This window comes from Delphinapterus leucas, chromosome 18, assembly GCF_059928025.1.
Source record: "Delphinapterus leucas isolate spDelLeu-1000000601 "Yukka" chromosome 18, BTC_Dleu_Yukka2, whole genome shotgun sequence".
NCBI lineage: Eukaryota > Metazoa > Chordata > Mammalia > Artiodactyla > Monodontidae > Delphinapterus > Delphinapterus leucas.
In genome coordinates this window covers 78,793,169-78,800,960 of record NC_143146.1, presented here as the reverse complement: position 1 = coordinate 78,800,960, position 7,792 = coordinate 78,793,169, and the positions used below count along the sequence as shown (strand labels likewise).

The following is a 7,792-nucleotide window of genomic DNA, read 5'->3' as shown; positions in this document are numbered from 1 at the left end:
GGCCTGGCTCCTGGGGGTGGAGGGGCAGTCGAGGGCCGAAGCCCAGGACGGAGCTCCGGCGGTGGCTGTCCAGGAGGGGGCTCTGCGTGTTGGGGACATGCTGGGACACAGCGGACCTTCTGCCCTACGCCGGGGGTTGTCTGCACACAGATGGCATCTAGGGCCTCACATGGGCACTACTGCCCAGCAAGGGCCTAGAGTGGGACTACAGCCAGGGGAACCCAGCGGTCAAGGGTTAAGAGGCCGTGTGGAGAGGGACACCTGCTTCCTGACCCTCCTTAAACCAGTGGGACCCACTGCCCTTCAGAAAACACCAGCTTACTGTGGACAAGCTGCTAGAACAGACTCCAGGTTCAAAGACCGACAAAGAGCTACTGTGAATTAAACCCGATATCTCACCATTCGTTAGTTTATTGTTTCTTTATATACACACACACACACACACACACACACACACTTATTTATTTATTTATTTTATTTTGGCCGCGTTGGGTCTTCATTGCTCTGCGTGGTCTTTTTCTAGTTGTGGCGAGCAGGGGCTACTCTTCGTTGCGGTGCGCAGGCTTCTCATTGCGGTGGCTTCTCTTGTTGTGGAGCACAGGTTCTAGGCGCGTGAGCTTCAGTAGTTGTGGCACACGGGCTCAGTAGTTGTGCCTCACGGGCTCTAGAACGCAGGCTCAGTAGTCGTGGTGCACGGGCTTAGTTGCTTCATGGCACGTGGGATCTGCCCGGACCAGGATCTGCCCGGACCAGTTCTGGAGCTGCTCTCTGCGCAAACAACACACATAAGCACACAGCTCTGTTTCAGCCACAGGTGCTGCACAGCAGACAAACGGTCTGCTCTTGCTTTTCCCCTTCACGATTTATCTGAGAGGTCATTCCTCACCGTCATGTATCGAACTGCTTCCTTTGTTATAGTAGCTGGTGTGCACATTTCAGATGTTTATGTACATTGGAAAATAATGTCCAAAAAGATTGCACTCACAGTATGTGAGACTTTCTAAAAATGAGAGCCCATGTTGTCATTCTCTACCCAGAAAATGAACTAAGAACAGGCATGAATTATTCATCCATCCACAGAAATGGTGAGTCAGGTAAGTGAGCAAAGCTGTGTAAGGGAAGAATGTACAATTCTGCCTAAAATGTGGGTAAACTGGGACATTCTGTTTCTGATATTCATAGGCAAACTGTTAAATACCAGAGAAGCACCCAGCACCCAGCTGGAGTTGAATGTGCTTCACAGAGCAAATCAGGCTCCCTGTAGGCAAACCCCAGGGCTATGGTCCAGGATGGGGCAGGCTGGGCCAGCCCCGCCAATGACTCACAGAGGGGAGAGCACCCTACATGGGCAGGCCCTGCATTTGCAGGCCTGGGTCTAACGACTTTGGACTTCAATTTTTACTTCTTACGGCGAGGTGGTTAGATGGTAAATCAATTATGGTGTATCCATATCCATACGCTGTTGATCTTTTAAAACTTTTACGTAACTAGAAATTGTCATTCATAAGAGTTTTAGAAATCTGAAAAAAAATTATTACAAATGGGGTGAGAAACAGGTACAAATAATTTATTTAAATTTTGTTTTTAACTAATGCATAATGAATTGATTTTTTCTTAGTGTACACATGTAATCCTAGACAACGCTAATGTTCTGAGCCAGTATCAACTGAAGTCTATCCAAAAGAACCATATTTATATTGCAAACCCAGATTTTATATGGGAATCTATCAAAGAAAGGAGACTGGTGGACGTAAAGAATTATGATCCCTGTAAGTCACTGGACATCACACCAACTCCTGATCAAAAGGCAGGCAGCTTTGGTATTTCATATCAAGTGCTTAATGTATTAGAGGTTCTATAGTAAATATTTTGGTTTGTCAACGATATTATAGACAAAGGATTGTCCAGAAATACTATGAAAATAAGTAGTCTTATTATTATTTCAGAAAATGGGCAGCAAACTAGTGAGGGACAAAAGACTACTTTAGCAATAGAAATAGATTTATCAATATTCACTGTGGTGTGGTCAGATTCAAAATGACTACAAAAACATTCATAATCTCAGAAAACCTGAAGTGTAATTTTTTTTTACTCTATGCAAAGTTTTATTGCAGTCATACAAAGGTTACATTAGGTCAAATACAAAAAATACTATGATGTAGTTTTACATTTATTAAACTACAGTTCAAAACTTAAATTTGCACGTTCTATATACACTAAACATATCTACTGAAGTCACACTGTTCTTCCACTGACATTTGATATATGTGAGTGAAAGACATTAACTTTACAGACTTTTTAACATGAACCCTTAATATAAAACTGTGTACTACCTGTATGTAAATGGTTTAATGGGGAACCTAGTTAATGGGCTTCCGTTGCCACTCAGTCATCCATTTTGTTGCATATTTTATTTTAAATGCTTAAGGGGTAGGGCAAACTGGTAAGTTTAAATCTGGATACACTATCTAAATCTCCCAATTACCCCCAGCGAATTATAGATGAAAGCTGATTTCATCTGGTTCCAAATACCTATTACTAATAGTTTTTGTTTCCAAGAGAATTAACAGAATAAGATTGTTCACATTTTTTCCACACTGGAACGTAGACCAGACAAGCTTCCCCTGCAACTTCAGATCTAAAGAAGTGTTAACACCTGTTTAAGCTTCAGTGGAGAAGCTGTCTTGTAGCCTCGGCCGAGTGAATGAAGGCACAAAGAAGAAGCTTTCATCCTTGTGTCTGATGTGATTCCAGCATCCTGCATCTCATGCCAATCACTGAATAACATCATGTAACAAATGGCTGGCCTGTGAAAAATCATTAAAAGCAGCAGTTTCATGGAAAGAATTTTCTCCCATGTTATCAGAGAAAAGCCAATCTCCGACATAAAAGAAGAAGAGTTTTCCACAATTTGATCAACCTCATCACAGGATGGAAGGCAAGGGCTGCTTGTAAACATCTTCCTTGTATTTCTTGTGAATGGGATGGTATTTAAGTCCTTCGACAGTTTACTTGCAACATAACCATAAACAACATCATCCATATAATACATGAAGGCTGGTTCATCACTTCTGGTTTTTCTATTCCAGAGAAAAATGTATCATTTTCAACAACTTTCCTTGCAATGATGTTAACAGCAAATGTAAATGCAGAAGACACACAGTATCTTGCAGGTCCTGAAGTTATCTTAACGCCAGATCCTTCAGGAAAGTGGACATCAAGCAAAGAGCTGGCAACATGATTAACCTCTTCCAGCTGAAGTTTGTTCCTGTGACGTCCCCACCAACGTCTAACATGTTCATTGTGGAGCCAAGTTCTCCAGCCATGTCACACACACTGGCATCTGATAGAGCGTGGGCATATACTTGAGATTCTTTGCAGACCCTTGAAACATGAAATTTAACCCCATTTTTTAAATAATATATTATCTCATTTGTTTTATTTATTTATTTATTTGGCTGTGCAGGGTCTTAGTTGCGGCTTGCAGGATCTTCAGTTGCAGCATGCAAACTCTTAGTTGTGGCATGTGGGATCTAGTTCCCTGACCAGGCATTGAACCCAGGCCCCCTGCATTGGCAGCGCAGAGTCTTAGCCACTGGACCACCAGGGAAGTCCCCTTAACCCCAGTGATTTAGACATCAAGTTCCTTAGCACATTCCAGAAACATGCCTACTGCTCTTCAGGGTAAGTGCCACACTTCATGTTACAGTGTTCACCTCCAGTATTACCTTCTGCTGCCATAGGTAGTAAGGCCCTAAGGGAAGGGGAGGATGATGGCCCGACTGCTCTACATCAGCAGCAGCAAACATGGAGCCTGCAGAGTGCAGAGGTGTGTGGATGTTGCCAGCACCCCCAGATCCAGGACAGATGAACCAAGTGAACCTAATGAAATACAGTCTTGGCATTTGGGTGACGGTGTGCAGTTTTCTTCAATTGGACTCCATCATCACATGGCATGATATTCACTCCAACTTTTGCTGCATACTTTATCTGAGATGCTTGCTTGCAAGTACTTGTATAAATTATGTTTTCTGGAGATACACCCAATTCTTGCACTGCAGCCATGTCAGTTTTACTGGAACAAAGCAAGTCCAGATCCAAGAGCTGCCAAGATCTCAAGTACAGCTGGAGTGGCACTTTACCACGTAGGATGGCTTTATCTGAGCCACTTTGTTCTGCCACTGACTGCATTTCTTCACAGTCTTTCCAAGATCTCCCACAAAAAAATGCATTTTCTCCCGTCAGGGTATGTTCATAAACATAGCCATCAATAACATTTGCAAGGTGTGTTCCTTCATCCGACAGGCCAGCTGAGCATTTCGCATTGCACATCTCAGCCATGTTGCAGAAAGCTGAGAGTCATAACCCAGGCAAAACAAGAGACAGGCCACTAAGCCTTCTGTCTGGGTCCTTAGAATATGCAACCCAACAGACAACCTAGGAGATGACCCCACTCTCAGCTGGGTTCCCAAAGTGGCTTGCCGTTGATGTCGGACTGCTCTCTGCACAGCACTTCTCCTTGGCCTCCAGGTGGTTGTGTGCTTGGTCAGAAAGCTCACCTTGAGATAACAGCCCAAAGCATCTTCTCTTTGTTTGGTGGAATTTTTAAAGAGGGATGTGGTTGCCTTGAGCAGAAACACCCAAGGTGGCTGGGGGGCGCCCAGGCCTGTGGAGAGAGACAGCGTGGGTCACGCATGCACCACACCAGCTGTGCTCTCCAGTAGAAACCTGTCTCCTTTATAAACCCAAATTTTAGTTTGGAATCTGGCCCAAACGAAAGCCTCTTGACATAGAGAAATGCACTCCTCATCAAAAGTAAAGCAGTTTTTGCAAATCAAAACCACAACAATGTATCACCTCACACCAGTCAGAATGGCCATCATCAAAAAGTCTACAAATAACAAATGCTGGAGAGGGTGTGGAGAAAAGGGAACCCTCCTACGCTGCTGGTGGGAATGTGAATTGGTACAGCCACTGTGGAGAACAGTATGGAGGTTCCTTAAAACACTAAAAATAGAGTTGACATATGATCCAGCAATGGATTTCACTGCTTGATCTTTATCAGAAGAAAATATAAACGTTAACTGGAAAACGTACCTACACCCCGGTGTTCATAGCAGCACTATTTACAATAGTCAAGACATGGAAGCAACCAAAGTGTCCATCAACAGACAAATGGATAAAGAAGATGTGGTGTATGTATACAATGGAATACTACTGGGCCATAAAAAATAATAAAATTCTGCCAATTGCAACAACGTGGATGGGCCTGGAGGGTATTATACTCAGTGAAATAACTCAGACAGAGAAAGGCAAATGCTGTATGTTTCCACTTATATGTGGAATGTAAAAAATAAAACAAACGAATGAAGATAACAAAACAGAAATAGACTCACAGATATAGAGAATCAACTAGTGGTTACCAATGTGGAAAGGGAAGGGGGGAGGGGCAGGATAAGGGTAGGGGATTAAGAGGAGCAAACTACTGTGTATAAAATAAATAAGGGGCTTCCCTGGTGGCACAGTGGTTGAGAGTCCCCCTGCCAATGCAGGGGACACGGTTTTGTGCCCCGGTCCGGGACGATCCCACATGCCGCGGAGCGGCTGGGCCCGTGAGCCATGGCCACTGAGCCTGCGCGTCCGGAGCCTGTGCTCCGCAACGGGAGAGGCCACAACAGTGAGAGGCCCGCGTACCGCAAAAAAAATAAATAATTAAAAAAATAAATAAATAAGCAACAAAGATATATCATACAGCACAGGGAATATAACCATTATTTTGTAATAACTTTAAATGGAGTATGATGTATAATAATGAATCACTATGTCATACACCTGAAGTGAATATAATATTGTAGATCAACTATACTTCAATTTAAAAAATCAGGCAGGGGACTTCCCTGGCGGTCCAGTGGTTAAGACTCCGCAGTCTCAATGCAGGGGGATGGGGTTCAATCCCTGGTCAGGGAACTAGATCCCACGTGCATGCCGCAACTAAGAGCCTGCATGCCACAACTAAAAGATTCCACATGCCATAACTAAAGACCCCGCAGACAGCAATGAAGATCCCGCGTGCCGTAACTAAGACCCATCGCAGCTAAATTAATTAATTAATTAAAAGGCAGGCAGTTCTATTTTTTTAAATTAAGGTATTGTTGATTTATAATGTGTTAGTTTCTGGTGTACAGCAAAGTGATTCTGTTATACATATATGGTTTTTTTCAGATTCTTTTCCATTATAGGTTATTACAAGATATTGAATATAGTTCCCTGTGCTGTACAGTAGGTCCTTGCAGGCAGTTCTGATAAATATTAATTTATAAGAACATGATGTATGTTAGATATCATATTGTATGATATCAAGTGAATTATTTATAACAGCTTTAGAAATCTAAATGTTGTGGTGTGATGCAGCCTCTCTAGACAAACGATTACCCAGAACTGCTGTTATATCAGTCTTTCTTGCTATCTCAGACATTGGCAGCTAAAACAAAATAGAAGGATAGTAAAGTCCTTTTATATTCAAAATATTTTTCAACATCCAGTAATACAGTCAGATTCAGAACTGCTACAAATACACTGATGACTTTTGAAATCTCTATAGAACTGGAAAGACATTCTTGCATCAGAAGTTATTCCTATATCATAATAGATAGTGTTACGATTCCTCTATAAGAAAAATATGAAGCAAAAGTTGTCTGGCCTCACATAGAAGCCTTGGTTCCCTCTAAACTAGAGCCTCCGCAGTTCCTTCGCTGGTGACACAATGGTGCTCAGAGCTCATTCTGACCCACAGTAACACTTTTCATGACTATGCTTACCATAATCTCCAGAAGAGAAAAATGCCATTTGAAACTGTGTACCTATCAGTCAGTTCTCCTCACATGCCTAATAAATAGAATTACAATGATTTGTTTTCACTATCTTTTAATCTACCTTCCTCTTTTCCCACTTGTCCTTGGATTACTAATAACCAGAGCTAATTTAAGGACACCTGAAAGACTAGCATGGCAGATACGACCATGTTCAAGAAGCTTAATAATTCCAACATTTATTGTTAACTAATTTTAATAAATCTCCGAGTAGTAAACGTGTTTTGTTTGTTTTAATTCTAGAAGTGAAAACTGATGATCCATCCCTGAACAATTCCACAGAGAAGGAAAATACTGTTGAACTCACTAAGTAATCTACTTCTGATCCTTAAGACTCGACATAGTTGGCAAAATGTTTTGTAAACCTCAAGCACAGTATTAAAAGGCTATTAGTAATTCAGTATTTTTTGTACTATTTTAATTTATCTTGCTTATCTCTCTTTTTTTAAACAGAGTCACAGATTTACTTATTTATTTTTGGCTGTGTTGGGTCTTCGCTGCTGCACGCGGGCTCTCCTCTAGTTGCGGTGAGCAGGGGCTACTCTTCATTGCGGTGCGCAGGCTTCTCATTGCGGTGGCTTCTCTTGTTGTGGAGCACGGGCTCTAGGCATGCGGGCTTCAGTATTTGTGGCACGTGGGCTCAGTAGTTGTGGCTCGCAGGCTGTAGAACGCAGGCTCAGTAGTTGTGGTGCACGGGCTTAGTTGCTCCCCGGTGTGTGGGATCTTCCTGGACCAGGGCTCAAACCCGTGTCCCCTGCATTGGCAGGCGGATTCTCAACCACTGTGCCACCAGGGAAGGTCCTCTAACTCTTTATTAAGTTTTTATTTATTTAAGACTTACTCCAACTGCTATAATGATAACTATTTTTATCTTGTCAGCGTTATATGAGATTAGATGTTAATTGTTAGATTGATTTTAAAAA

At 42.3% G+C, this 7,792-nt stretch overlaps 1 pseudogene; it reads right to left on the bottom strand.

Annotated features, from left to right (window-relative positions):
• Positions 1–2,496: 2,496 nt before the first annotated feature.
• On the bottom strand, positions 2,497–4,341 carry LOC111175061 (antizyme inhibitor 1-like; annotated as a pseudogene).
• Between the last annotated feature and the right edge of the window lie 3,451 nt (positions 4,342–7,792).